Source organism: Entelurus aequoreus, linkage group LG01, assembly GCF_033978785.1.
Source record: "Entelurus aequoreus isolate RoL-2023_Sb linkage group LG01, RoL_Eaeq_v1.1, whole genome shotgun sequence".
NCBI classification, from domain to species: Eukaryota; Metazoa; Chordata; class Actinopteri; order Syngnathiformes; family Syngnathidae; genus Entelurus; species Entelurus aequoreus.
Genome location: NC_084731.1, coordinates 92,664,389 through 92,673,642, shown reverse-complemented (window position 1 = coordinate 92,673,642; position 9,254 = coordinate 92,664,389).

Here is a 9,254-nt window from a genome sequence, read left to right as displayed (position 1 = left end):
GTGTTCAAAGACAAGAAAAAAATTTAAAAAAATTAGGGGTATTTAATTTGAACTAAGCAAAATTATCTGCCAAGAAAACAAGATAATTCGGCTTGTCAAGACTTTCCAAAACAAGTAAAATTAGCTAACCTCAATGAACCCAAAAATACCTTAAAATAAGTATATTCTCACTAAAAACAAGTGCAGTTTTCTTGGTAGAAAAAAAAAAAAAGAGACCTTTTTGCTCAATATGTGAAAAATATTCTTAAATTAAGTAAATGCTAGTGCCATTATCTTGACATAATGATATGCGCTTGGCATCATGATTTTTTTTTTCATGCTTGAAGTAAGAAATTATTACTTTAAAAAAGTAGTTTTATACTTGTGAGTGTTGATGACACAGCTTTGCAACACTTGATATTCTAGTTTCAAGCATGTTTTACTCAATATAGGTCATCAAATCTCAGCAACAAGCTGTAATATCTTACTGAGATCATTTAGGACCAAAACACTTAAAACAAGTAAAACACTCTAACATAAAATCTGCTTAGTGAGAAGAATTATCTTATCAGACAGAAAATAAGAAAATATCACCCTTATTTGAGATATTTCATCTTACTTAGATTTCAGTTTTTGCAGTGCGTGTTTATCTGTGTGATGACAAATTGCAAAAAAGCAGTATTTTAGCCTTTCGGGTCCGTGTTCATTGTATGTCCAATTCTTAAATGCAAATAAAAAACAAATCCTTCCGTTCATTCTATTTCCAATTCTGAATTGCTAATCAAAAACTACAATTAGGGCCGTTTTTTGATTTTTACTGGCAGATTTTAAAACAAACAAAAAGGGGTTGATTTTCATCAAAATATTGCCATAAAATCTGATTTTGTGCTGTTTTCCTTTTATGGATTTTTATTTTTTCCAGATAAACACAAAAATCGAAAGAAAAATGCAAAAATACGTGTTTATCTGTGCGATGACAAATTGAACCGGAAGCAGTATTTTAGCCTTTCGGGTCCGTGTACCTTCCGTTCTAAAAAACAAATCCTTCCGTTCATTATATTTTCAATTCTGAAACGCAAATCAAAAAATATAATCAGTGCCGTTTTTCGATTTTTATTTTATATGGCAGATTTCAAAACAAATGTAACCTATTTTTATTAGCTTTCCTCTTTGTGATGTTAAGTTCCTGTTATACGCTGTTATACAGTATATGCCGTGAGCTCTTATTTTGAAGGCGCTAAGAGCGGAAGTGATGACACGTTGTAATGTAACCGAGGGTTAATAAATGTCGCCTGTACTGTATGAAACTACAAAATAACAAACACGGAGGCCCCAGTTTTACACGAGGACCACTTTATTTACCTTCTTTCCAAACCCTCCGCTCCACTACAACGTGCCATCACTTCCGCTCTTAGCGCCTTCAAAATAAGAGCTCACGGCATATACTGTATAACAGCGTATAACAGGAACTTAACAGCACGAAGAGGAAAGCCCATAAAAATAGGTTACACAAACAAAAAAGGGTTGATTTTCATTAAAATATTTGTGCTGTTTTCCTTTTATGGATTTGAAATGAGCATATCCCGGCTGAGCTACCGTTATCAGTTATAAAGGTATTCGAAAACAACATGATTTATTAGTAATGCCTTTCGACATATCAGTGCCATTTAATGATGACTTGACATGAAATGATTGCATATGGCACTTTTAAAAGAAATCAGACAGCAGCTCAGAACCTTTTTCACTTACTGCCATATTCTGGATAACACAATTAATGACCACACTGAAAAAGGATCCAAGATGGCGCCGTGAACGGTCTTACATGCGGGAGCAGCATCTAAAAAAAGAACATAATCCTGTGAAAACGGCTCGTATATGATTTAAAAGAGACTTAGTAGTTTCCCTATAATATTTAGTTAATTTTGTGTTTCATTTGGCTGGACTTAACGACTGCTCCTTTGAACTATGTCGACGTCTTCTGGCACGAAAAGGAAAGGTGTGGCGAAGAAAATGGCGGAAAATGCTACAACTTCAAACCCGCTATTTGGGAACTGCCATGACTATAGGTGAGGGCCGACATCCGGGAAACTGAGCTACATACGGGTTCTTCGAGCCATAGCAACCAGACTGGCGTTGAAAACAAACCGTTGCCATTACTCTTTAACCTGTCGACCTACGCTGGTTAAACCCGTCATTCTGCCTCCAAAATGCCGAAAAACGGTGTTGTTTTTGGTTGTGCTAACCACAACTGGAAACAGGGAAAACAAAGGTTGTATTTTGTTCTGCCAAAGCGTGATAAAAGCCCACAGAGACAAATGGCTCGCAGCTTTACACCGGGAAAACGAGGACGGTTCTCACTGGAGTCCCCCAAAGTCCCGGGTCGTGTGTTCGGATCACTTCGTTTCTGGTAAATATAAGGAACAAAAATCCACCTTCTTAACCACAACTTGGCTATACCGTCCGTGCTAACGTTGTACTTGTTGAATTTGTACCTTATAACGTTCGACAGCTGAAGTTGTTGTTGTACAAAAATAACATGCGGTATATACTATATAGTCTATAGCCTAGCTAGCTATTTTCGAAAACCGGTTTCGTTTAAATTTGCACTTAACAGTTGGGTTTTTAAAAACCAATAAACCCTATAATTTGCATGTTGCCATTTAATTAACTTTTCAAGACAGTCGCAAAATGCTGTCTGCAAGACCTTTCAACATATATTTTGTACATTATTCGCCTGCTGTACTGCGCCTTCATAAGGCTACAACTTACAAGGACCAGGCTACTAGGGGTCAGTCTGCTTTCTTTTGGAGTTTTTTGCCAGACATTCCAGTATTATTTACCCGTAATCTTGGTATTACTTTCCTTATTAGGTTATTTTGCCACCTCCCCCTTCTCTGTTTAAACTCTCCTTTGTTGTACTTAAACAATACATGTAGCCTTCAAATCTCTCAATATTTTATACACTAACACTTGATCTTGTTGTTGATAACTTCCGCGTCTCTTTCTTAGTAGCGTGCAGGCTAAGCTAACTAGCAAGCTAAACTAAGCCTCGAGAAGCTTTAAAGTTCACTGAGACGAGTCTGACGCAAATAATACATTTTCGTTTTTTCACACGATATGCGAATAAGTAAAAATGTGTAAATGAAGGATTTAACGCCGACTTCCAAGCCACAACGCTCGTTAAATGCTTTTTCTGTCAATGCTGTGTTCGCTGTGAGCTGGTTTGTTTTCAACGAATTCCCGGTTGCTAGGGGATTGGTAGGCGGAAGTGACGTAGGTCCGCCCTCACCTATATCATCAATGGGGACAGCATGAGAATGCATGTCGTGAATGAAGAAGTTTTTCCTTCCCTGCCAGTAACACCGGAGAAGCCTCCCACCAAGAAAGGTAAAGATGAAATGGGCAATAGTGACATTGTTGCTACGCTATCCGCTCGGACGAGCTGAGCGCCCGCTCGGAGGCCCGCTCAGATGAGCTGAAGGAGTTGATCCAGGCCAATGCTATTCAAATTGCTAGTGGAAATGCTAAAGTGGAACAAGTTTGCAAACAAGTAAGCTAGATTATGGGGAGAGTTTCTGGGCTGGAACTGGCTGTGGAGGGGGACAAGAAGCTAATCAATGTACTTCAAGAACGCATCACAGAGATGGAGAGATATTCAAGATGATGGAACCTGAGACTGCATGGTGTGGTCGCCGAGCGTGTGGAGGACCGAGATGTACGTGAAGAGGTGATCCGAGCCTGCCAGGCTCTGCTGCCGTCTGATGCTGAACGGCTCCCGAATGTTATCGACACCGTGCACCGCGTTGGAGTGAAGAAGCCGAAAGGTAACAGGTGTGTGTTACTGCAGTTTTCCTCCCGGGTGCACAGAGCTGCAATCTGGGCCGCTGCAAAGAATTCCTCTTACCTGCGAGGCAACGGGCTGCGCTTCGCCGAGGATCTCTGTAAAGTCGACAGAGAAGCAAGAATGAAGTTATGGCCACTGGTGGATGAAGCTCGCAAGGCAGGGAAAATTGCCTACTTTGTAGGTGGTCGGGCATTTATTGAGAAAAAAGAAATCCCTCTTCCAGTTTGAAGATACACCTTTCAGACATTAACTTACTCTAGACTTTACTTTGTTAAAAGAGGATGGATAGATGAAGAGTTACAACTTACGCACCAGCCAGTTTTTTGCACTTTTCTGAATATTAATATGATGTTGTTCCCGCAGCGTCTAGTTGCTTTGTTTCTAACTCAAAGCAATTTCTAATTCTAAATCATTTTTGTTTAAGCTTGTCTTTATCTGTAGTTTCTCTCAACGCCAGGGGGTTAAGGCAGAACTTGAAGCGCAAAGCTTTATTCTTATTTCTTAAACAATGTAAAACAGATTTATGTTTTTTTACAGGAGACACACAGTATGAATGATGATGTAAAGTTCTGGAGATCTCAATGGGGTAATGAGATATATCGCTCTCATGCAACTCTGGTGGAGTTGGCACTTTCAAAAACAATATTACAGGAGTCCTATTGCATCATAGTGACTATGATAAAAATGGCCATTATATTTGTCAGGTTTTTGAGATTCAGAAAACTAACTTTATAGTTGCTAACATTTATGGATATAACTCTGTACCCGACAATACAATTTTATATAATGAGGTGGAAAATAGAATTCTACACTGGCTTGCCAGATTTCCAAATGCTTATATACTTGTAGGAGGTGACTTAAATACTGTCATTGACAATTCACTTGATAGATGGCCACCAGGCTCTCAAAATAGTGTCAGCTCAAATCTAAAGTTACTAATGCAAAGGCTTGATCTAATTGATGCCTGGAGATATAAAAATCCTGATAAGACATCCTTTACCTGGTCTAACAAGTCAGGCTCAAGAAAATCTAGAATCGACATGTGGTTAATTTCTAAATCACTGCAAAACAATGTTACTGTTCAAATTCTCTCCACTCCTTTGAATGATCATAGAGCTATACAGATTCACATCTCTCTACATCCCTCTCACAATCGTTTAAAAAGCTCATACTGGAAACTCAATAGTTCGGTTTTATGTCATGAAGCAGTTAAAATAAAGATTAAAGATCTAATAGAATTGTTTTTTAATAAAGCCAAAACCCAAAACAATTATGTTAGTAATTGGGAACTCTTTAAATATGAGGTAGGTAAATTTATTAGAAAATATTGCAGTAATCTAGCTAAGAATAAGCATTCTGAGGAAGAAAATGTGATTTCCATCATTACTGCATTATCCTCTTCATGTCCAGATAATATGTCAGCAGAAGAAAAAAAGTCTCTTGGAAAACCAAAATAAATTAGACAAAATGTATCAATCGAAAGCAGAAGGAGCCTTTGTAAGATCTAGAAAACAATGGCTGGAGGAAGGTGAACAAAATTCTGCGTATTTCTTTCGTTTAGAAAAATCGCAGGCTCAAAACAACACCATTGATCAACTGAAAATAAACGATTTGATTTGCAATGATGCAAAACAGATTGCAAATTATTGTTCTCAATTTTACAAAAAATTATACAATAGTCAATACTGTGAAAGTGATGCTATTTCGTTTATGGATGCCTTAACTGAAACTAAGTCAATCAGCACAGCTGACCAGGGATTCTGTGACCGTCCAATCTGTCACAAGGAAGTAGTGGAATCAATTACCGGTAATAGTTTAAAAAATAACAAATCTCCTGGGGTGGATGGTATTACATCTGAATTCTGTAAAATACTTTCAAAAGAGCTAGCTCCTTTCTTACTAGAAGTGTTTTGTGAAAGTATTGATACAGGTGCCCTTCCTCCAACTTTAACACAAGGCCTCATTACCCTTATACCCAAACCAAACAAAGATTTACTGATTATTGATAATTGGCGTCCAATCAGCCTTCTAAACAATGACTATAAGATTGTAGCTATTATTTTTGCTAAACGTTTAAAATTGGTTCTGGATGACATAATTGATGAGACACAGTCAGGATTTATGAGAGGGAGACACATTTCGAATAATATCAGGCTTGTACTTGACATACTGGATTACCCAGAGGTCATTAATGATGAAGGTTTCCTGCTTTTCCTGGACTTCTACAAAGCTTTTGACTCGATCGAACATGAATTTATCTTCCGGACACTTGACAAATTTGGCTTCGGCAATTTTTTCCGCAAAACAATCAAGACTTTGTACTGCAATGGCAATAGTTCGATAAAGCTAAAATCTGGTACATCCCCAAGATTCGAATTAAAACGTGGGATACGGCAAGGTTGTCCTATTTCTCCATATTTATTTTTGTTAGCCACCCAATTGCTATCGGTTCATATAAAAACTAGCTGTTTAAAGGGGATCTCTATATTAGACAGAGAAATAACTATCAGCCAACTGGCTGATGACACAACACTCTTTTTGAAGGACTTCTCAAATTCCTCTTGCCTTGGATGTGATTCATGTTTTTTCCTTGGCTTCTGGTCTCCGTCTGAATGTGAATAAGTGTGAACTAATGGCTGTGAAGAGATGTGAAATGATGTCTATATGTCAAATTCCAGTTAAGGATAGTATTAATTACCTAGGAATACTTATCACTAAAAATCAGAGTTCTAGATCGGTCTTGAACTTTAATCCAATTGTAGAAAAAACTAAGAAAAGATTTAACCAATGGCTACAGAGAGATGTATCCTTAAAAGGCAGAACCTTGCTTTCCAAAGCAGAAGGTATCTCCAGGCTTACGTATGCGGCTATTTCTTTAGATGTTAACCAAAAAATATGTAAAACTATTGACAAAATACTTGTTGACTTTCTTTGGAAAAACAAAATTCATTATATTAAGAAATCTGTTACAATGAACAATTATAATCAGGGTGGTCTAAACTTTCTGGATTTCACTACAATAAACAACACCTTCAAGATTAATTGGATAAGACACTATTTGAAAGACCCTACCTCAATTTGGAACTTCATTTCTCATCACGCATTTTCTAACCTTGGAGGCCTACATTTTTTGCTATTGTGTAACTACAGCATTGATAGGATTCCTGTTGCTCTTTCAAACTTCCACAAACAAGCCCTTCTGGCATGGTCTCTTATATACAAGCACAATTTCTCACCTACCAAATACTTCATTTGGAACAATAAAGATATATGTTACAAAAGGAAATCTATTTTCCTCAACAATTGGTTCAACAATGATATTTTAGTGAGTCAGCTTTTCAATAAGGAAGGTCAACTTTTTAATTACCAAGAATTTCTCAACCACTTTAAGGTCCCTGTAACTCCCAAACAATTTGCCATTGTATTTGATGCCATTCCAACAGGTGTTATTATGTTGTACAGGGCTTACTCATCTCCTCTTTCTGCTGTAAAAAATTGTGAATGATCCACTTGACACTCCTGTGGGGAAACTTTGCTTTGATCAGAAAAATAACAGAAAAATCCGCAGCTTATTCCAAAATGATTGTGTGTCTGTCTCCTATGTAATTGCGCTCTGGAATAATATTGTGAATGACATCTGCTGGGTCAAAACATGGTCCCTTCCTAACAGGTATTTACTTACCAACAAAGTCAAAGAGATATCTTTTAAAATCATTCATCGTTATTACCCTGTAAAGACTGTGATGGTTAGATACAAGAAGGACATTGATGTTACCTGCACCTTATGTAACACGCATCCAGAGACTGTTTACCACCTGTTTTGGACTTGTGAAAGCACTCGATCACTATGGCAGGGCATCTGTCGCTTCATCCTGGACAATATTCTTGACAAATTTGTGCTTTGTTTTAAAGATGTGATATTTGGTTTTACACTATATGAACAAAAATTTGAAAAGGAATTTTACCTTTGCTACCTCATTATACTATTGGCTAGGTTTTATATTCATAAATGTAAGTTTCTCAATACCCGACCTGTCTTTTGTGCCTTTAAAAAAGAATTAGAACTGTACGTTAAGACACTCTCTACCTCTAGCAACCAAAAAGATGTGAAAACGATTATGCTGTGTTCCAAATTTAAGGTATTTACTGAAATTGAGTGAGCCTATGGCTTTGCACTTTGTTTATATTATATATATGTTTTTTGCATTCTATTTTAGTTTCTTTGAATTTATAAACCCCTGGCGCTGCTTTGTATTCTTTTTGTACTGTTTTGTACTACTTTTGTACTTATTTGGTTGTTGAAATGTTGAAATTTATAAATAAAACTTTTAAAAAAAAAACAAAAAAAACAAAAAAAACCATCCACCTAAATGATTGTATTTTTTCAATGTTTGTATTTATTTGTTGCCAAAACTTGTTTCGGTGCTATTACAACTTCTCTTGTCAAATGAGTTCCATTTCAGGTTAGTTAATTTTAGCGAAGCGTATTCAACGCTTTATTCAAATAATAATAATGTAATAGTAAATGCAACAAATCATTTTATATTTATTATTCATTGTTTATATTAATTATTCATTGTCCACTTTAACATTGAGATTGTAATCATAGTAGAATTTACATGAAAAATCTCACTGTGTTGTGGTCCCAAAGCTACTATTAATGAACAACTTGTCATCAAATGAAATAATTATATCATTTTTGTAAAGACATAGGGTTAGGGTTGGTTGGTGGATAAAAAAAACCCATAAGTTTCTCTTATATACATCACATCCAGGCAACTGCAACCCTAAACTAACACCCTCCCCCTTCCACATCCCACCTCCCCGGATTGTAAATAATCAAATGTATATACTTGGTCTTATGCTTTCTGATCTATGTCCACTACTTGCTGTACAAGTCAGACCTACACTGTTTCAATGTCCATTTCTCTGATGATGCAATTGTTGATGACCTAAGTGCTGACATCAACCAAACCCACCCCCGACCCCTCCACATGCCACCCCCTGGATTGTAAATAATGTAAATAATTCAATGTATATACTCTGATGATTAACTTGTGTGATGACTGCATTATGATGATAGTATATATTTGTACCATGAATTGATTTAAGTGGACCCCGACTTAAACAAGTTGAAAAACTTATTGGGGTGTTACCATTTAGTGGTCAATTGTACGGAATATGTACTGTACTGTGCAATCTACTAATACAAGTCTCAATCAATCAATCACACAAGTGAAACAAACACTTTTCAGTTGTCTGTTTAGTTACAAATAAAATGCAAAATATCCACTTTTAAAAGAATGTGTGTACAGTGGAAAGTATACTTACCTACTCTGGTTTAATCCAAAAATATAAAATAAAGCATTTACTGTAAAGATACAAAAGATTTTGAGACATTGGTAAGTGCGCAACATACATTTACTATTTT